This window comes from Tursiops truncatus, chromosome 8, assembly GCF_011762595.2.
Source record: "Tursiops truncatus isolate mTurTru1 chromosome 8, mTurTru1.mat.Y, whole genome shotgun sequence".
Taxonomy (NCBI): Eukaryota; Metazoa; Chordata; class Mammalia; order Artiodactyla; family Delphinidae; genus Tursiops; species Tursiops truncatus.
The window spans coordinates 10,964,618-10,986,587 of record NC_047041.1 but is presented as its reverse complement, the minus strand read 5'-3'; the positions used below and the strand labels follow the sequence as shown (position 1 = coordinate 10,986,587).

Sequence of the window (21,970 nt, the reverse complement as noted above, 5' to 3'; positions counted from 1 at the left end):
GTCATTCTCGGCATGTTGCTTTGTGCAAGACCCAAGGAAAGCTAGGAGGCTGTACAGTTATCTCCCTTGATGTAATTCTGAACTATACAACCTACTACCTCAACCTGGGAGCATGCAGTCACAATGGCTGGAAAGCTACCATTTCTTAAGCAATGAAATTACAAGTTAGTCTTATAATTGTTCTTCATGCTGTCACTTATTTGGGCCATTCATAAGAGACAGCACATCAAAGGGTCCGACAGTAAAGAAAATAACACAAGAACCTTGGCATGAGATTACTGTGCAGACTGGAAGGAAGGAAATACTTGGGATCGGTCTTCTAGAAATCAGTTGTCTATGAAAATTACGGTAAGGTTATATAATGGCTGTCGTTCTGATCAATCTAATGTCCTCTGGTACCTGTTAACAGAACAATGAAAGCAGACCCATATTTAAACTCGAGGAGCTGAAGAAAGAATTAGGAAGACAAATGTTTCCCTTGTGAACCTGGAAAACTGGAACCTCTAAAGGGTTGGTGAACAAGAGGAAATAGTTTAAGCCAAAACATGGTGAAAACGTATAGGAAACAGGATTATGAACAAATCAGAGATAAACAAATAATATAGAAGTTACGGTGAACATTCGCTCAACAGTATTCATCATGTACATCAAGTAATTCACATATTTATAAAGCGCCCATTTTCCAGAGGTGACTGCTTCAGCACTTTTTTCACAAAGTCTATCCCTGTTTATTTAGCAATGTATAGAAATGTGACTCTCTATTTTTTTCATTATAAGGTATTAAATTTCGCTGTTTGTACTCTTCATTTTTAAACTGGGTCTTTATCTTCAGGGCCGGTTCAATGCTGGAGTGACAGACAGACTCATAAGCTTGGTGGCTTCCCATCTCTGTGTGTTCCCATGTTTGGTCAGGTTTGTATTTTCCCATGAGGACTGCTCTGTGGCTATCTCTCCTCATTGCTCAAGTGGACTCTGGTTTTGCCTGGTTAAAGGCTGTTCCTCAGAGGGGCTGGGCCTAACCGTATAAGATGGAGGGGTGTCTGAGGGCACAGGGAATCAAAGAGTGATAATTCTATCATGCTGATTGCGTTCAAAAGACAGATGCAAATGCTGAAGAGCTGGTGTTTCTTCATGTTACTCAACTAACTTGGCGAAGGATCATTTTTCCAATTTTTCCAACCCTATTCCCTCACGCAGCAATCGGGGAGTAAGGCTGCTTTTTTGAGGAGGCTGCCTCTCTTCAATCAACGCTACCTGGTTTGGGGGAAAGACTGGGACGTTACTTTTACCAAGCAAACTCCTTCATCCTTCAAGCCTCAATTCAAAGAGTTCTTTCTCTGATTATCTCGTAATTTCACACACACATTTCTAATCTAGCCCTAACACCACTGCATTATCACTTATCTGTCTCCTTCACTAGACCCTGAGCTATGTGAAGATGAGGCTGCACTACTCACCTTTGCAAATCTGGTACCACCTGCATGTCTACTACCTGGCACATAGTAGAGACTTAAAAACATGTTCATGAAAACAAACATGTATGAACGAAAGAATAAAGTGGGAGTATAAATGAACCTAAAGTTAAAGGCTAGGCAATTTTTATTTTTATGCCAGGTCCCCTGTTCTTCCATTTACACTGTAACTTCAATCATAGGAAGGTGGATTTGCTATCAAGATTCCAGAGGGGGGAAAATTGTAGAATGACTGAATTCAACCTGACAAGTATGCCTTAAGTCCTGGATCTCATATGGAAATTCAAGAAGTAACTCCAAGTCCCCTGCCTTTTAGATACTCACTTATGCATATGATTTAATATCCACTGGGGCACTAAAAGAAAATATAATTCATTTCCTTGCACTGACCTTTTGCCTGATTCTATAAACACAGTCAGGATATAACTCTTATAAATGGGAAACAAGGCAGTGGAGGGGCAGGTAAGAGAAAGCAAAAGAAGATACAACAAAGAGAGGTTAAGTTTCAGTGTACTAGAACACTAGTATATGAGTATAAACATATAGCTTACAGAGCTTTTAAATATCTGGAAATGGAAACATTCATCTTTCTCCATGTACCTTCTTCTTCTAGGGGTCAAAGATAAAAAGATGTTGCTCTTAGAATACTAATGGTTTTCAACACCCTGCTCTTTTAGTTGTGTGAATTTCCTTGTTTATTTACACTGATTTTAGCCCATTATCATGTATTAGTGCAATTATGGCTCATTACATAATTAGTGTAAATATTTGTAGGCATGTAATAACAACATGCAATTATGATATGGAGTGATGTCATAAAAGGTCTTATTGAAAAGGGAAAGTAAAAAAATAAAATAAATAGCATTTATAGGAGAACAGTAGTTATATACCTTTAGGTATAGAGAATCTATTTTACTCTTTTAACTTTAAAAAACATATTTTAAAGGTATTCTGAATACAGACAGACAGACCCTCAGACTATTGAACACTGAGGTTTTTAAGTGCTACCAGCAGCAATCTTTCCAAATGAAGGGAGGGTGAATCTTGAACAATGCCATGAGTGTCTGAGATTACAGAAAAGCAGGGACTCCCCACTAGTAAACATATTCTGTATTGATCTGGTGTTTGGAAGTTGGACAAACGTTATGATTAAAACATGATTCATTGAAGTCTGTGTTGGTATGGCCAACAAGCAATTCTGCAAAGGGACTCCTGACCAGATAATCAGTTTTTTGAAGTCAGAGTAATGTCTTCACCCTCTAGCAAAGTACTGAACACATAGTAAGCATTCATAAAGGTTTGCTGAATGAACGAGTGGATGCATCCTATAATTTGTCTGGCCATATGGCTCCAGCGAAATAAAAAAGTGGCTTTATTCCAACTCATACTTTATTGAGTAACATGTTAGGTGTTAATAAGTCTGCAGATTTGGAGAGTCATTCCTACTGACTGCTCTGTAAAATTTCAGCACTATTACAGGCCTAAGAAACTTTTAAAATCTCAATTAGAGAGGCTAGGTGACATCTGATGAAGTTAAATAACATAGTCAGCAAAGATCTAGAGTACCTAACAAATGTTGGGGAATGACTGGTAAGCACACTGAAAAGTAAGAAATCATATTAACTTAAAACTCAAAGTTAATTTTGTCCTATACGTATCAGTTTCCTCCCATGAAGAGAAATCCATTTATTAATTTTGAAACACAAACAAGAAACCCTTTCAAAATTAAACACCAGTTCCCCCTACTCTCTCCAAACTCTGGTGATAAAGGGTGAACTGCTTTATCAAACACGATTCTTGGAATAATAATTATTTTTTTCTGTTAAAGAAAAACAAATCTGAATTATAATCTCGTGTTACAGCTTCATAAATATATTTTTAATAATTTGAGAATTTTAATAAAACTAGTTTGTTTTATACCCATTCTCTCTACACCCCCAAGCAATAATGACTACTGAATATATATTTTAGAGTCTTTCTGAGGAAAACCTGAAGTTATTTAACTTTCTGCAGCTTCCTGTAACATATCTGGTCCACCCTGAGGGAGTCCCAAGGGAATAATTAATAGCTACAGAACCACTCATTCACGAACATGGAAGAAGGGAAAAATACTGAATTTCATCATCCTGTAAAATATTTAATATCCTGTTTCTTGTGACCAGTGTCCAGGGGCTTTGGGCTTTCCACTAGAATATTTTCTAGCCAGGTGAATCAAATAATCATGTCCTAGGCCTTTTAGAAACTTTGAAAAGATGGACTGCTCTGCATAATCTTTTTTCTTAGGGTAATGACTGGGTTTAAAAAAAACCCTTAAAAGAAACGATCTGGGGCTTCCCTGGTGGCGCAGTGGTTGAGAGTCCGCCTGCCGATGCAGGGGACACGGGTTCGTGCCCCGGTCCGGGAAGATCCCACGTGCCGCGGGGCGGCTGGGCCCGTGAGCCATGGCCGCTGAGCCTGCGCGTCCGGAGCCTGTGCTCCGCAACGGGAGAGGCCACGACAGTGAGAGGCCCGCGTACCGCAAAAAAAAAAAAAAAAAAGTCACCTACTGGTCACCCTGCAGTCTTAATGTCGTCCCTGTGTAGGGAATTCAGGCTGCTCAGCATCCCCTAGATTCATGAGCTCTGTTGGTCCCACTGGTAGCACATTTAATAGCAGGTTAAAGGGATGATGAGTAGATACACGATTTTGCCTTCATCAAACGGAAGTGTTTATCCAGGGAAGGTACAGGTTTAATTTGCTAGCAGCTTATCCATTCCGAGTCGACCACTTCAAAGAGGTATATAAAAGCAACCGAGTAGATTGTTTGCTTAATGGGCAGATAAAGGCCTTGGGCAAAGAATTATACATGATACACACCAACGGGGACAGACTTTTTCTTCTGGATGTAATGTTCCATCATTCCAGAACGAAGCAACAAGTTCTCAGTAAGCTGGAAGTCAAGATCTACAGACCACCCTCCTCAATGCTTTGCAGAGCAAACGCATACACACAACATCCTCAGGGTGTAGCATTTGCAGAGCTTGGTATTCTCCAAGACGTCTTTAAACAATGTCACCTGTATCTGGGCCTTCCTAATTCCGACATACAAAATTTCATTTTTACATGCTTGATAGAAGAGCGAGCTCTAGCTACCCGTGAACAGTGCGGCTCTTATGAGGAGACAGCATTTAGTGAAAAAAATGTATCCATCTGAATTTCAAACCTTTTGCTGATGTTAATAACTACTTCATATTGACTCTTTTTTGTTAGAAGAGGCTTCACCAAAAAAAAAAAAAAAAAAAAAACCTTAAGGGAACTCCTGGTACTATGTTTGACCAAAAGGGAATGCAAAAGTTTCAGAGTCATCCAGATCTGATCAACTTTTCACCCTGGGTTCTGTTTACAGACTCTTCAGCTCACATTGTTGGAATGAGACAAATATAGCCAATTTTGCTTTGATCTGGAGTCAGTTTGGCTTTCCAATCCTGGCACAATGGTGACATTTAAGAGGCAAGGGGATAAAATTATTTTCATTCCAGCCTTTTAAGCATGGTGAAGAGTTAGAAAACAGCTCTGGACAAATATGAAGCTGGACCTGAACGAGCCATTTCTTTTTTATAAAAGTTCTTTTTCTTACATTGCTGGGTATGTCCAGAAGTATAAACAGTTAAGCACATCCATTCCCCTCATTAATTTTATTTTTAAAGGCAAGGACTGATTTGACCGCACTTGGAGAACAATGGGAAAGGAAGACTTACTACAAGGTACTGATACAACCCACACCAGGGTGAACTGGGTCTTGTAAACAAGTCTCTGTCACTTTCCAAAAAAGATCAGATAACTTTGAAAACAATGTCAGGCTCACAGAAAACAAAACGAACCCTCGTGTATGTATCTATTTACTCACCACTCAATAGGAAGTTGTCTGAGTCACCCCCATTCCTGCTGCCTCACCTGTGAGCCCAGGCTCTTTGTCTGACAGCTGAGAGCAGTTAGAAGAAAGAAGGGAACTGAGGGCGAGCCTATAAATTAATCATTGGAGAGCCTCATCCATTTCAGGACAAAAGATCTCCTTCCTCCGCACCAGCCCCTCTTTCCGTGTCTACCCCTCTTAGAGGAAACTAAGGGGAAGAGAAGGAGAATCAAGGAATTGGAAGGGACTTTGATGGCAGACAGGCAAAGCCCGCGGCCTGTGAGATTGCCCACAGACACATACCTATAGACACAAGCTTGTGTGGGCTATCATCACAAGTTCGGATCTACGGGTTTGTGGCAACAGGCCTTAGGATCTCTCTCGTGTGGGTGTCTGACATGTCTGAAAATGAAACGTTAACACCATTAGTCCAACCAAAGGTTCTGCCCTTCTATCATTTCACGCCAGAAACGGGAAGACTTCATCCCGCTCTTAAAAGGGCAAACGTTAAGCAGCATCTTCTAGGTTCTCCCCCACATACTTCCCTGTTTTCACTTATTCCACAGACACAACGGGCTTCAGGTAAACCTCATCATTTTACTGTTTAATATTACAGAAGACTCATTTATTCAGGCCTTCACACACACACGGAGCATAGTGATGGCAAATGAGCAGAATAAAGAAAAGTCTTTCAGTTGTAGGGAGAGAAAGAGAGAAACACTGGAGAACGCAAGTGCAAGTTCATTCTTTTAAATACCTGTAATTACACGAAAAAAAGATGGTGAATTCTTCCTTTTTTATTTGCGTTCTGGCAGACAGCTGTAATAAACTAGCAAGCACCGCCTATGGGCTTGTTAGTATTTCCTGAAAATTATTCTAGAGATTTCCAGTTATATTAAATTGGAAGATTCATCGTGAGGAAAAGTTTGTATTTCACCCTCACTCCGCCCCTGTTCTTGGTCCAAACACCAACAATGAGCAAGTCTCGGCATATTTTATAAAATCTGAACCAGAAAAGAAATTGTATAGTTGCTCCCCTCAAAACTGTCCCAGGTTGTGGGAATGACTCTATTTCTAAGGACTTCTCATAAAAGGATTTTGTTTGTCAGCATAACATCCTTTCTTCATAATCAGTGTTCTACAAGTAAAGGAGTAGCCAAGACAATGTACTTTCATTAATGGCTCCTTTTGTGAATTTTATTGAGGACAGAGTCTGAAGCGTGAGTACTTCAAGGACAAATGATGGAAAGCAAAATCATCCATCTCCCTGGATGTGGGGAAAAACATATGCCTCCATCTCTTTGTAGGACCTAAAAAGAGACCTTTTCAACTTTTGTTAGCAATGACCGTAGATGCTGGTTCTCAAAAAAAAAAAAAAAAAAAAAAAAAAAAGATCTTTGCCGTGACAGAGGAACATTCATTCCTACCTCAACAATCTGGGAGGCTCTCCTAATAACAAAAAAACACAGCTGAATTTGAGAATTATTCAGAGAAAAGAGCAGGCCCCGATGTATACAACTTAAAAGGTGGAAGCGAGAGAACAGGAAACCAACAGTGGGACAAATAGGGAAGAGGAGGCAATGGTTCATAGACACTTCATTGTCTGCCTGTTTAATCACGATGGAGCCACAAGCATCACTGCTCAGAGTTCACTGGTGCTGTGAAGGTTGCCAAGACCGAGAATTTCGTTGCAGCTCCATGGCTGGACTTTTAGATTCAAAGAAACAACAGTCCCAAGTGGAAGCAAGGAGGATCCAAACCAGTTACCTCAAAATGGTTTGGACTTTCTGTTATTTTAAAATGTTCATTTCCTTTATAGAACAAAAGGTTTTAAAATAAACTCCAAGCCTCTTATTTTGCTTTGATCTCCCTGACAAGGTCATAGGGCCAGAGGTATTTGAGGATGGGCGCTTTGCACACTGTTAAGGATGGCTGGAATGTGTGTGACACAGGAGCTCTTATTAATGTACAAAGGAATAGGCTCAGGCTCCCAAAGTGACGAGAACTGTTGTTATCATTTATTAAAAAGACAGAATGCAATATTTGTTAGCAACGGATGAAGATCTGTCAGAGTTACACTGAATCATTCAAGAAGCATCACCTTTGTAACTCTGCACCTCCAAGTCCATAACAAGGAGCTCAATGCCGTGTTTCAACTGGGGGCTTCTCTGTGTCTTTGTGTGTGTGTGTGTGTGTGTGTGTGTGTGGAAAATACAGGACAGAGAAAAGTTATTCATTCTGAAGGGTTTGTAGTGTTAATTTCCAAACAATCCAGAGTTTTAATTTTAGAAAATAAAAGAGAAATCAGAAGATGCCCAGGTGGCAGAGACAAGAGAAAGTTAGATACCGACCTAGTAGAAGAATGGTTTATTTGGGAATAGACATTTTCCCAAATATCAATTGAATACCTCCTTCAAGAACCATCTTTGTGTTGAGTAGAATAATAAGGGTTCTTTTCAGAGGAAAGTTTGTCCTGCTTTCTTAAGCAAGATTCTGTGGGGCTACCTTAGATAGTAACACTAATAATTAACTTGGAAAATGTAGGCAAATACCTATAAACAATGGCAAAAGTAGGGTAAGGTAATTTATCAAGCAAATATATCATTTGTGTTATTAAACATATTTACGTAGCACAAAGTCCTCCAATAACACTGAAAGGAAGCTACTTATATCACGATAGCGGAGCTCAAATCCTAGTCACTGGACCTGTGTAAGCATAGTTGTATAAAATACGTCTACATACTGTATGTAGTACTAATCTAGGACTAAAGTTAAAACATCAACTATTATGCCAATATTATGTTATAAAGCACCAGTTATTATGCAACTTCTATAAGCCATATCTTCCAGGAATTCAGAGCACATGTTAGGCTTTTTAGAGATAATCCTCTAATACTTATATTTCTAAGTACAATTACTAAAGACAGCCACAGAGTTTAAGAACGGCGTCTGATGGTTTCAAATGAGGTTTGCCTAAATCGTTGTCAAAAGAAATAAGCACTGTTAAGCAATAACTTTCAAAATATTTTTCTGAGCTCCACAGAATTGAATAATCTGCTCGTTGGCTACAAATATTATAAAACTGGTTGCTATTGTCAAAAAATCAAGCTTAAAGTAGTTATTCTTCATAATTAAATGATTCAAGCATGCCCTAAAAACTTGTAATACTTGAGGAAATGGAAGGTTTGGAGAAATTATAGGAAAATATAATTACCTGAAAAAAGGAACTTCTTGTGAATCCTGTTTTTGTAAACCTGTTGCCATCTTGCTAGGCCAGCATCTTCAAACCATTTGCCTGCGTCTGGAAAATAAAATTATTTTAAACGGATCAAGATTTTTTGCTTGGTTTGTTTCTTTTTGTCACCCAACTCTTTTATAAAGCTGAACTAGAATTCATGCCAAAATGAAAGTAAAAAGGAACACACCAAAAAAACGGAAATAAAAGTAATTCTAGAAAACACTGGGCAGCATTATGGTTTCTTCATTTCCAGAACTACACATGATAAAAAGGTTCTGCAAATAAGTCACTTTCACATTTTTCCTGGAATTTCCCTGGCTACCGATGACTCTTGAGAACGATTTTACCAGAAAAGTGATCAAATAGGAATGCGACGTCTCGGAATCCTCCCAAATTCCAATGTTTTATATCAAACTGCTCATTCGCTAAACATGATTAAGAGATAGGCTATCAATAATTAAGCAGGGTTAAGTATAATCAAGTTGGGCAATCATTACCTGGCATGACGTAGCATCACTGAGACACTGTTTTAACTTTTTGATTCAGAAATGGTTCGGGAGTCATTATTTCTCTCTGCTGATGGGGCCGCTAAAATAGAAGTAAAATATCTGATTGTGGTGGATTCAGGAGTCTGTCCCCCTCCACCCCAGCGGGCTTCTTGGCTTCCATTCCAGCGGTCTTTCATTGGCCAGGTTTTAGATGCAGGGTTTGCTTTTCCTTCATTGTTCCTTTACTAGTGGAAGGAAAACTCACTGTGCAGCTGCTCGCAAAAGGGAAAATGTACTTGAGTTTTGCCTGGCTGTGGACTTGAACACCAAATCCACGGTGATGTCAGCAGAACGACACCGACAGACAGATCCCCTGCCCTTCCACCCTCCTTCTCTTTAAAAGAGGTATCCCTTGTACAGAATCTCAGCACACCTCCTTTGTCCTGGGGGGAAAGGGCAATTCAACTGAACAACCTGTTATGAAAGAAAGAGAGAAAGAGAGGGAGGGAGGAGAAAGAGACAAAGAGACAGAGAGAGAAAAAGGAGAGAGAATTAAACAGAAAGTGAGAGATGGAGAGAGAGGAAGGAAAGAAGGAAGGGAGGGAGGGAGGGAAGGAAGGAGGGAGGACAGGAGGAAGGAAGAAAGAGAAGGAGGAAGGGCAGGCAGAAGGGCGGGGGTGCGGCAGAGAGGGGGGGGGGAGAGAGAGAGAGAGAGAGAGAGAGAGAAAGGAAGAAAGGAGGAAAGAGACAGAGGGAGAACTCAAATCTATCCCTGGCATTAACCCGACATCGCGAAGCAGGAGAAACAGCTAGTATTGGTCTCCCTATGGCTTTCCAGTTCTCCTGATGTCTTTTCTCTCACCCTCTGCAGCCCCTGCTCTTTGTAGAAAGATCCAATCACCTCAACAAAAGAGGCACATCCAGCAAGTGCTCCTCCAAGAGTAATTCACGGGTGCCACGCATCACAGCACATTTTCTCCACCTGCGACCTGGCCACCAGGACACCAGCCTCCAGGGTGCGAGTGTCCCTCAAGCACCCCGTGCAGACAGACAGAGGCTTCCGGCACCAGAGCCATCTAGCTTAGGTAGAAGGAATTCTTCTCTCCCCAGGAAAAACTGACCAGAAGGGAGCAGGGGAGGGAGGAGACTGGCAAAGCAACGCCATGGTGTTCGCGTTCCTTTCGGGCAGAGGGAAAATTAGGAACCGATATTTATAACCTTCCTACTACATACTCCCTGTATTAAAAAAATAAATAAATATTTTACGTCAAATGAAAAATGAAAGTGTGGCTAGGTCGGCTAAAGAACAAAGACATGAAAAATGGCGTGATAGAATAAAATAGATGGGATGAAAACAAAAGATGCCCTCAGATAATTTGAGTAGTGTGCTTTTTTTGGGAGGGGGTAATTTAAAAACGATCTTAAACCCACCAAGTGTTCACTTACAACAGATGTATAACAGGGACCGACTATTTAAGAGTGAGAAGTTGGAGGCAAATTTGCTTTTGACACACCCGAGGAAACAAAAGAGAGAGGGGCTGCCAGTAACAAGTTGTTTCGTGTGCAACTGGCTAAGGAGGTCGCTTTCACTTTTGAAAGCGTTAAGTTTGCTCAGGATGACAATTTTTCTTGCTTTTTAAAATACAAGCAAGGGTGCCAGCCTGCAAATTCCTTTCTAGCTATATTGTTAATAAAGCCAAAAAGGCTTTTACGAGAATTAACATTTTAAAAAACACAGAAGACCCTGATTCTGGTATGGAAACACGAGACACATGTTTTTAAAAAATCGGATGTCTGTCATTTCTTGAATATAAACGAATTATAGGCTGCACAAAGCTTTCTATATGCCAGGCAACTTTAACACTTTTATGCTCAAAGCTATGTTTTGCTCTTGTTCTACCACAATTGGATTAGAAAGCTCCAAATGAAGTGAGGGTACAGGGTGGCTAGGGGGAATATTGAGGATCAGATCACTTGGATCCTGCAGGAAAGGAGATATGCAATAGGTAAAGAGTCTGTATTTCCTTGGAACCTTGGCTGTGTAACAAGGGGATTCTTGTTCTGGGAAAAGTACAAAAGAGCCTGGAGCCTCCACAATGATACTTACAAAAAGAAGCACCCATCAGACACAAGAAGCTAAGTTCAGCTGAAACAGAGACCTTCTGCCTTACTCCAGGGCAGAGGTTCACCCAGGGAGAGCCTGCCAACCCTCTCTCTGCGTTTCACTCCAGGAGAGCTTAGCTTGTCTCATCCAGGGCTCTCCACATCTACTGATTTCCACATTTCCCCCTTCCTCTGGAACAACAAAAATCAACCAAATGGAATATGATTTTATAAAGTCTCCGTCAAATTGAAGTTTGGAAAGAAAAAACAGGTATGAATCTATATTACCTACTACTTCTTGCTCTCAACTTTTCCCCAAATCGATCTGGTTTTGCCTTCCAGCCCTCTACACACCCCCAACACACTCTTTCTCTCTCCTCCAAGCCTCTCTCTCTCTCTCCCACCCTCCCTCCTTCTTCTGCTTCTCTCTCTTTCACACACACACACACGCACACGCACACGCACACACGCACACACACACACACACACACTGCCGCTTGGTCCAATCTGGTGCCTACTTAACACCAACAGAATGACAAGCAACATCTGTTTGTAAAGAAGCCAGAATGAAACCTTAACGGCTTTTTGGCTAGGTTTCTCTTTTTCCTTTTTCCCCTGACTCTAAAAGGGGAGGGGGCAAGAAGAAGAAATATTAAGATTTATATTCAACATCGGCTCCAACGAGGCAGCAACTGTACTTCCCTAGAGTTATTTCCAGGTACAGCAATTGTAGGGAAAACCACTGCAGTATTTACGGCTGTCTCCCCTGAAGCAAGCCCGGTCACATAAAATCCAACGTATCAGATTCCTAAGAGTCAGGTTTTTTTCTAAAAGCTTTATATTCATCTTCTAATTAGAATTACAGGACCGCGTGTGTGTGTGTATGTGTGTGTGTGTGTGCGCGCGTGTGTGTGTGTGTGTGCGCGCGCGCGCGTGTGCGTGTGTGTGTCAGGAGGTGATGAAAGACAGAAAGGGAAACGAGCAAGACAGAAAAATAAAAGACACAGTTGAGAGGAAAGGAGCTATGCTGTTTCTCCCTTATTTTACAACACGCTGGCGTGTAAACAGGCACCTTTCCGCAGATGCCACACACGAGAGCAGGCACCAGCAGCGGGAGGCTGTGGCAGAAACCTGCACAGCTGTGGCCGTCAGAAACAGGTCCCATCATCCCCCACGGGGATGGGAATTTCTGGAAAGCCACCAACTGTCCACAGAGTCACAATGCAAAGGATCAGAGCTACCTAGATGGGGGAGGGGAGGGGTGGGCAGGCGCTGGTAAGGGGGAGAAAGGCTCCCTCACCAACTCAAGGATTCCGCCCTCAGGGAAGAGAAAGAGGGGACTCTTTCTTTCACTCCCCTTTCACTCTGCGTTTGGAAGAAACCCACACACATTAAGGGAAAAATAAATTCAGACAAGTTGCTAAGGAGACTTGTGTAAACTCCAAGCACAGACATATTTCTTGGCCTTTCCCCCTGTGCTTCATCTTGTATTCTGATCACGTTGCTCTGCGGCAACGTTGCACCAACCTTCTGCATTAATCTTGGCCTTCACCGTGCAGACTGGCAGAGCATGCTGGTTGTATATATCATCTTTCAAACTTAACAAGTGAAAAGGGTGCGCGCGCGCGTGTGTATGTCTAGTTGGAGGGAGAGAGTGGGTGGGGAAACTTAATTTGGAATTTTAAAAACATAGGTGTTGAACAAAGAAGAATATTTAGACTGTGTGTTTTGGGGGCAGTGGGGAAAGGGGCAGGTAAAGCACTGGAAATTTCCCTTTGCCTGTGCGTTCCATCCTTTCGCCACTCTGCTGGCCTTTTCCCCCCCTCCCATATCTCCGGTTAAAATCCTGTATCCCTGGGCAGAGGTAAGCAGCGCCGGCATCACTGCAGACGCCCAGGAGGGGCCCAGGCTTCTGCAGAAAAGAGTGTGCTGCACAGAGTGGACCCCTGGCTCCCTGCTTCCCTGCTCAGGAGGGTGTCCCAGAGAGATCAGCTTTTTGAAAACTAACTGCAACGATTCATAAAACCTCTGAACCAAACCTGTTTAGATTCTAAACCAGCTAGCGTTTCAGAGGACAGACCCCGGCCCGATATCCAAGCTCTCTGGAGCAGAGACCTTCTCCCATAGTGACACATCTTCAGCAGCGGCCAATATATGTCAACATTTGATTTAGGGGAAAATTAACATTTTCTTTCAGGACAGAGATGTTTGTACTGTAGAAGCCAGTATTTTCCTTTCTCAGCCTCGTGTATTAGAATTTCTAAAATCTTCTCTAGGACACAGAAGGGGGAGATAATAGCCAAAATCATGGCTCAGGGTGCTGGGACAAGTCAGTCAAGTCTGTGTGTGTGTGTGTGGGTGTGGGTGTGGGTGTGTCCCTGCCTCACTGTCATGAGCAGATTAGGAAGACACACACCAGAGAGTTGGAAGGGGACAGCTACGGGTCCCTTCCCAAATTAGAGAAATTCACAGCATCTGCCCACCAGCTACAACCGAAGAGCCCCAGTGAGGGGCAACCAACCAGGCCCGCTGCTGTTTTCAATCACAATTCTCAGGGGTGCCCATGGGATAAGGAATTGCTAAGGAGATGGGAAAAGTTCCTGCATGTGGTGCATAGAGCTGAGTGTGTGCCTTCATGCTCCAACAAGGCTATGCAGCTTCCATCTCTTCCCTTTGCCAACCTGTATTTGGTTTTCACACTTCAAAGCTAAAGCAAGCTGTGCTGCCTCAGTTGAAATAAGGCAGCCAGGCAACCCTGAAGCTAGCAAGATGGAGGGTTTGCTCCTGCCATTCGCAGAGAAAGACAGAGCCCTGCAACGAGCCCTGCTGGCCCATCCTTTACAAACGACTCCATGCAAGTGAGCCCTAGATTTTAGGGAAGGGGAGATCGTTGGCGTCCTTTCTGACCTTTTCCCTACGAGGCATATCCTCAGATGTTCTGTGCCACAGAGGCATCATGACTCAATCAACATGAAAAATGAACCTGCAGGGAAAAGAGCAGGGTGGGCCTCTCCCAGCGGGCAACTGGGCAATTGCCCTGTGACCCGCCTGGCCTGGGGGCAGGGCAGTGACACCTGCATTTTTTCATTTGTCCAGGAAGCTGCAGTAGCCCAAATCCCAGGAAACCCTGCCTTGTCGCCTGTTGGCTATTTGTCCTGCCTGCTGGAAACAAGAGGACTGTCTTGCCCTAATGTGAAGACATATTTGCTGGGACGCTGCATGATCCTAGAGCATCAAAGACAGGAAGAACTAATTTACAAGATCAACGCAACACCTAGTCCTGCAGTGAAGGATTCTCTTCCATCTAGATTGCCAAAGAAGTGCTTTCCTTTATAAGTTGGCTTACTGCTTTCTCAAATGCCCCAAAGAACAGAAAACATGTTAGATACCTCTTATTACAGCACCACCTGCCCTCCCTCCAACCCTGCCAGTCCTTTGTGGAAAAAGGAAAGATACCAGTAAACAAATGATCAACACAGCCAGGCTAGTCTGGAAGAAAGACTGCATCAGATGCATACAAAGTCAATTCAGATAGCATTCAGATAAAAATATGGTTTTTCACATCATATTGGAAAATCTTTAAGGAGTCTGTCCTTTGAGATGCAGAAAGAAAAACAGCCATATTAACAGTGGCTGGCAAACTAAAATGCCCCCCAGAGACACCTCTCAAAGTATAAAGTAATGCAACTTCTAATTTAACATGGGTATAGGTACATATCTGTGCGTGTTTATATAAACACACACACACCTATATACAAATATATGTATACACACATGCACACACACACACTTGTCATCCAAATCTCTCACCTCTAGCCTTGAGGTCAAAGACCACATCTTTTTCACATTTTGTAAACTGACCTTCCCTAGTCCACCCTGAAATTCAGTCTTACACTCCGCACACAGGGTAAGGAACAGAATGTTTGGCCTCTCCATCTTATATGAGCTAATGCTTCAGATTGCAAAATACTCTACACATCAGTAAGTCTAGCTGATATTATTACTCCATGTTGTGGTAGAGAGCTGACAGAGAGGAAAGTTAAGCGTCTTTCCAAAGCTCATATATTATTGTAATGACAGCATCAGAATTAAGACTCTCCTCCCTGCCCCGAAGCTGGTGAGAGGGTCCTAGGTCAGGCTGAAGGAATTTCATGGTGCCCCTTCTCTCACTCCGCTTTACTTGTTAGTCAGGCATTTGTATCATATATAATCCCCCAATACAGGAGACCTAGGCCACATGTACTCTAGCAGCTGCCATCTTGGTAAAGCCCAAAGAATAAACCACCACACACTCCTATAGGAGGTTGATGTCAGAGGTCAACTAAGTTTGAGAAAGGTCTCTAGCAGCGTGTTCTAGTCAAGCCAATCCAACTGTGTGGTCCTATAGCTCTGATCGGGAGTGACAGACAACAGGTCACCTGAGTCTACAAAATGCTTTTAGCATATCTACACCCAGACTAAGGTCTATCCATTTCCCTGTGTAACTGTTAGTGCTTGCTGAATTTTTATTTGTTTTCACACACGGGGCAGGCACGAGGAGAGGATGAGTTCAAGATTTGAAGACAGGGCATCAAGTGTACAGTGTCCTATGAAAAATGTTGACATATTTTCTATATATTCCCAAGGCGGGTGGTTATTAAAGGACAACTGAAAAACTCCTAGTGTCCCTCAGGGGGACTCAAGGTGGTTAAGCTGCTCTTCTTGGGCAGGATTAATATCCATAATATAATGACACCTCTGTGTTTTCTTCTCACATAAATAATTTATTTCTGACATTTAATATGGACCAGACATCACCTCATGGATGGCTCATAAAAGCACGATCATATTTCCCATTTCTTTTGGTGTGATATTTTTGGGGTGGCAGACAAGAATGGGTGGGGTAAGTGGAAAGTCGAGTCTTGAATCCCGTCTCAATGATTGGTAAACAGAAAAGGCTGGCAAAAGCCACCGATCTAGTCCAAAATCCCTTCTTGAAACATTTTAATGATGCCATGAAAAACTCAAGATGACGCCTTTTTCTATCTTTATTTTTTAAGAATGAAACCCCTTGTGCCAATTCTGACTGACTGGTAGAAGGTGTCTGGAGTACAAACCGAGAAGGATTCTGAAATCCTGCCTGATCGCAGTAGGAAAGAGTTTTCCAAGCGTTAGTAAGTTATCACTGCCCTGGGAGAAGGAGGATGATGATGAAACATATACTAAGTATTTGCCACTCCTGACTGACCCCCAAATCCTCTTGCATTGTCTTCCTTGTGACAGTGGGAAGAGCTAGCTATTCAGCAGCCTCTATGTGATAAAGTTTTTAATTCCTGTAAAGTATAATTGTTATTATTATATTATTTCTGGACATTCTAGCTAATAAAAAAGGAATTCAGGTTGAATTTTTATCTTACATGTAATAGGTCTTACATATTTTATTCACACAATCTTTAGAGTACTCTCTAAGTTACTAGAATAAGGTAGAAAAAATGGCAAAACAATTCCCATCTTCTTCCCTCAATCACTGAGAGATGCAAACCTCCTGACAGGTAAGTCTCTGTTGAAGGCAAGGAAAATCATGACAAAGAGCAATTTCTGTGCAGCCCGGGACGCCAAATCCATTTATCCTAATTTAGTTCTCCGCAGAATCTATGTGCGATGATGCATTTTATAACAAAGACCTCTCTCTGGGCAATGCAGCTGGTCCAGACTGGCATTACCATGTCTCCTGGGAAGCTTGGAAGGCTCCTGGTGCTAGGTGAGGGCAAACAGGGGCAAGGAGAAGACAATGTTGAGATATGGATGTTTTCCCTCCTACCTCGTTGACTTGGCCAAGCTCCCTGCTGCTAGGAGGTTAGACATCTGTGATGAAACAGGACCTGAAATCAGGAGACTTGCCCTTTCTTTAGGGCACTCAGCCACAGAGCTCACCAGACATCCTTAGGCCCTGAGGAAGCTCCATCGTTGTAAACGAGGTCTCACTGTATTTCCTAGGTTCGCTAATGGACGTCTATCCCTTCAAGAAGGCGAAACTTTTGTCTGTGGTCCAAGTAATTAAAGGAAAAGTCCCTTTCCAGACGCAGAAGCCTAAGGGGACCACATCAAAGACTTCCTCACTCCTACCGATCTTTCTCTGCCAAACTCCACACTGTGGGCTATGGAATCCACCTTCCCAAGAGGCAGGGTGGGAATCTCCCAAGGGAATTCGGTATTGATTCCAACCTGTAGGGGCGCCAACTTTATTTTCACATTTCTGAGGTGTGAGAGAGGACGTTTTCCTAGCCTCAGCCCCAAGAACTCAGCCTCACAGCCTGTAAAGGTGCAAATCTTCCAACCAGGGAAGAGAGGTCAGCGATCCTTCTGACTGAGCAACACGGACAGGGCTCACAGGTCCTCCCAAAGTCAGACCTTTACCTAGCCCGTCCCTCCGTCACCACGGAGGACCACAGATGGACTCGCCAGTTCTTCCCCGCTTCAATACATTTGGCAAACGGACACGAAGGGTCGGGGCTGCCAGATGTTTTTCAGTGACCTGTGCACAGGCAGCGAAGGATTAAGATCAAGTCGCTGATGACTTTTCCTTGTGGACCTGGAGCCCCAGCAGAAGTGGTGACCACAGGAATCAGGAGACTCTACCTTTCAGATCGGAATTTTCAAGGAGACCGAGAGGCTTGACCTCCAGAGGGAAGGCCCGGTTGGAGCTCAGAAATAAGATACAATAAAAACTCTGTCTGGACCAGGTTTACATAGGATCCCCTGAGTACTGGAAAATTACGAGAAATTCCATCCAGGAGTTCAGCTGAGCATCACAACGTCGGTTTCTGCACATCTGTAAGTCCTATTAGTGCTTATGAGATCCACTTGCCTGTGGCTTGATGTGGAACTGCAGTTACGCTGAAGGGGCCATGAGGATATGAGCACTGACATATGGCTTCCTCCATCCCCCGCTCTTTGCGGGGAATGGGAGTAAGGGGACCATGAGCTCCAGGGCACCCCCTGTCCTAAACGATCCCCACTATCCCTGTGCGGGAGTGTAGGTGTGCGTCTCCCAGCATCTGCTTAGTTCCCATGAGTTTGCGGGTAGAGATGTTCATATGTTGCTGCTGAAACCCAGAGCTGGATTTTCTCCTGAGCTTGTTCACAGCTCCCCCTAGACCCCTGGCAGACAAAGGCACCACCAAATCCTCACTAAGAGAACACAAAAGCCCTGAGTAAGAGGAACGCGGGCACCCTAACTGCCTTTCTTACAACATATGGCCTATTGGCCTCACTAACACTAATACGATGAAATGCCTATTTAAACATCTTAGCCAAGGGCTCCAACATGGCCTGGCTCCACTCTGCGTGTTCTTTTTCTCTGTTAGATCTCTGCCTTTACTAGAGTCCCACTTCCCTGCACACACATACCCCACAAACGGGCTGTGCCAGATGGGCCCTTAAATCACAGCAATCAGCTGGGAAATTAAATGTTAGAAAATCCAGCGGGTCTCCTGAATTTTCGCACTTGAGAGCTCCGGCGATGCCCTATGGGAGACCCAGGCTCCCTTTTAAAGGAGGGTCAATGTGACGGACCCAGGGTGGGCTTTAGGCCTTGTGGGCATTTCTGGTTTCTTCTCAGAGAACTGCAGTTCAGTTTCATCTGGGTTCTGATGGCTGCTACTAATACTTCCTATTTAGAGAACACACACCTTGGAGGAGCTCAAAACAGTTACAGAAATTAACCAAGCTTTGCAACATCCCTGACAAGTAGGCAGGGACTAGACAGTACTTCCTTCATTTCAGAGGAGGAAACCGAGGTGTTCAGAGGGCACGTTTCTTTGACACGCCTTGCAGACAGGACCCCATGGCCCACTCATTTCCAGGGCTCTGACGAGGCTGCCAAATGAGGTGGGTGTTTATTTATACCATGCTCACTAGTTTGTTGTTCTAGTATTTTCTCACACACACACACACACCCCATCATGCTGTAAGGTCCCAGTGTGCGAATATCACGTCTTTTTTGCTGTGAATCTCCCCACAAGTGTGTATTATAGGTTTCCTTTAGTAGGTGATAACGTGTGACTGATTATTTTGCAATAAACCTATATCTCCTTCTAGGCTGGCTTTCTCCCTCTGCCCAGAAGACTCCTAAATTCTGCTCAAACATCATTTCCCTGAAGACCCCAAGGTCCTATCAGCAGCTGGGTTTTAGGAGTCCAACAGTACCCACCTCGTCCAGCACTTACCCCATTCTACTGCAATTACTAAAAGGTGTAATAGTGAAAAGGAAGTAACTCTGTGGTCTTTGAGACAGACAAGCCTCAGTTTGAATCCTAATTCTGCCATTGTGAGACCTTGGACAAGGTAACCAACTTTCTTCTATCTCCTCCTCTGTAAAATGGGGATAAAAAGACTTACTTTGGAATCCATCATGGCACTATTTACAACAGGAGACAATAGAAGCAATTTAATATCCGCCTATATGCGAATGGTTAAATACATCAATATTGGAAAATACTCTGTAGCCATTATAAAGACTAGCATATATAAAGAACAGAGAGAAATACTTCAAATATGTATTAAGGGTGAAGAACAAATTTCAGAGAATATGCATGATTCTATATATACAAACAACGCCCAGATCATGTTGTTATTCTGTACAGGCTTACCTAAACGTAAGGAATGAGATAAGCTCTATGAAGGATGGATAACTAATGGGCTCACAGGACTTCCCTGGTGGTCCAGTGGTTAAGACTCCTTGCTTCCAATGCGGGGGACGTCAGTTTGATCCCTGGTTGGGGAACTAAGATCCTACATGCCACATGGCCCAGTCAAAAAATAAAATAAAATAACGGGCTCAGGAAATGGTAGCTACAACTCCTGCTGTGGATGGGTTCCTTGGAGGTGGAGTTGTGTTTTAATCTTTGTATCTCTGGCACCTGGCACATCAGAGGCGCTGACGGAGTGAGTGAAAGAAAACTACTCAATGAGTGATGCTTTCAGGAATTAACTGTTGAGTTAGGAAAGAAGAGTCCTAATGTGAATCACCAAGAGTCTTATGTCTTGTTTGGAATGGTTTTTTTTTGCTTGTTTTTTTTTGCGGTACGCGGGCCTCTCACTGCTGTGGCCTCTCCCGTTGTGGAGCACAGGCTCCAGACGCGCAGGCCCAGCGGCCATGGCTCACGGACCCAGCCGCTCCACGGCATGTGGGGTCTTCCCAGACCGGGGCAAGAACCCGCGTCTCCTGCATCGGCAGGTGGACTCTCAACCACTGCGCCACCAGGGAAGCCCTGGAATGTTTTTTAATGTGGGGAGGCGGCCTAGTCCTTTGGGAAGAAACGGGACTGAGAGTCATGAGGCCTAGATTCCAGAGCAGTGTTCCTTAAAAGTGTGGTGTCAGGACCACCAGCCACCAAATCACCCAGGAGGCTTATTAATCATACAGATTCCTGTATGAGAATCTGAATCAGATTCTCTGGGACTGTGATTCAAGAATCTGTATTGTAACAATCTCCTTTTTATCTATAGATTAAAAGCTCTGAGAATCACTGCTTTAGATGCTGTTCTACCTTCCTGTTTGACTCTGGGCAAACCACTAACCTTTCCAGAATTCAGTTCCTTCTGTACAATGCAGAGGTTGGGTGGCAAATGCTCTTTTAACTTGTAAAATTCTATGACTGTGATTAATCCAGTTCCCTGCCTTTAGGCAGTCCTGTACCTGAGCCATATAAGATGGACTGTTCAGACCTGGTATGAGCTGCCTTTGGGTCCCTGGGCTACCATTTGGATACTTTTCAAATTCAGAAGCTACTTGTTATTGGATCTTGTACCTTATATTCTTTAATTACTAAAACCAACTGGTAAGGACATTCTCTGAGCATTGGTTCTTAATGATTAAAATATACAGTTTTTGAATTTTAATATATTTGTGTTGTAACTATAATATATTAACATAATGTAATTACTATAAGAAATAATATAACAAACACACACAAGAAAGGGAAGGTGGAATGAAGACCCTGGAACAGATACTGATAACAACTGTTAGGAAATATTACTGACAAAAGCCAGTAGAATGTCTCTCTGGCCTTGGGTATGAGTGGAATAAGAGGAATGTGTCCAGTCATTTTCATGAAAATTAAAAGCCAAGAGCAGAGACAGCTGAGTTGAAGAGGGACCCTCTAGCATGTCCTATGTGTGGCAGGCCAAGAAATGGCAGGTGATAGCATCCTCTAAGAAATCCCAAAGGTTTTTAGAAGACAAAATCCAACACCAAATTAATCCCTCCTTCAGTCTTCAGATAGAGAAGAGCTTCTTAGACTCACCAAGAAATGGCTCTAAGTCATAATAAGAATATTCGGAAAGAGATTTCTACCTAAGGCAAGTGTTGGAAGTCACTGAATCTGGATTTAAGTGTTCTCTGTCCTCTTTATTAGGGGTATTGTCTCGGGTGACTGCCTTAGTCACTCAGAGCGCCAACTGCCTTACCCGTAAAATGGGGTTAATAAGAAGACCCATTCCACAAGGTTATTGGGAGAATTGAATGAAATAATGCATGTAGAGTGTCTAGCCTTGTGCCCAAGGCATATTAAGCATTAGGTCAACGTTTAAAAGAAGCCACCCTTCTTCCTGTGATAGTACAGAGGGTAACTGTCCTTTGAGCCTCTCTTGCCTTCCTCACGGGAGCCTGACAGAGTGTTGATTTTGGATTATTCAACGGGGCATGCTTTTGGAAATTCTCAAATTGTTTTCATTTTAGAGTTTCTATGTTATTCAGCTCTGCTCTATATTCCCTTTAATGATTACAACCAAATCA

At 42.9% G+C, this 21,970-nt stretch overlaps 2 long non-coding RNA genes across 6 annotated transcripts in view; one reads left to right on the top strand and one right to left on the bottom strand.

Moving 5' to 3' along the window:
• The window catches only part of LOC109550953 (uncharacterized), a 275,762-nt gene that overhangs the window by 57,111 nt on the left and 196,681 nt on the right, over window positions 1-21,970 (bottom strand). For 4 of the 5 annotated variants that reach the window (XR_012333286.1, XR_012333284.1, XR_012333283.1 and 1 more), the window contains one exon: window positions 8,579-8,665. This is a non-coding gene — a long non-coding RNA (uncharacterized lncRNA). Of the gene's footprint in view, window positions 1-8,578; window positions 8,666-9,099; window positions 9,426-21,970 lie in introns of those variants that run through there. The other variant, XR_012333285.1, reaches the window with a different exon arrangement.
• Window positions 11,107-21,069, top strand: LOC141279304 (uncharacterized). The gene is made up of 4 exons (XR_012333282.1): window positions 11,107-11,464; window positions 14,290-16,346; window positions 17,170-18,006; window positions 19,273-21,069. It is a non-coding gene; the product is annotated as an uncharacterized lncRNA (long non-coding RNA).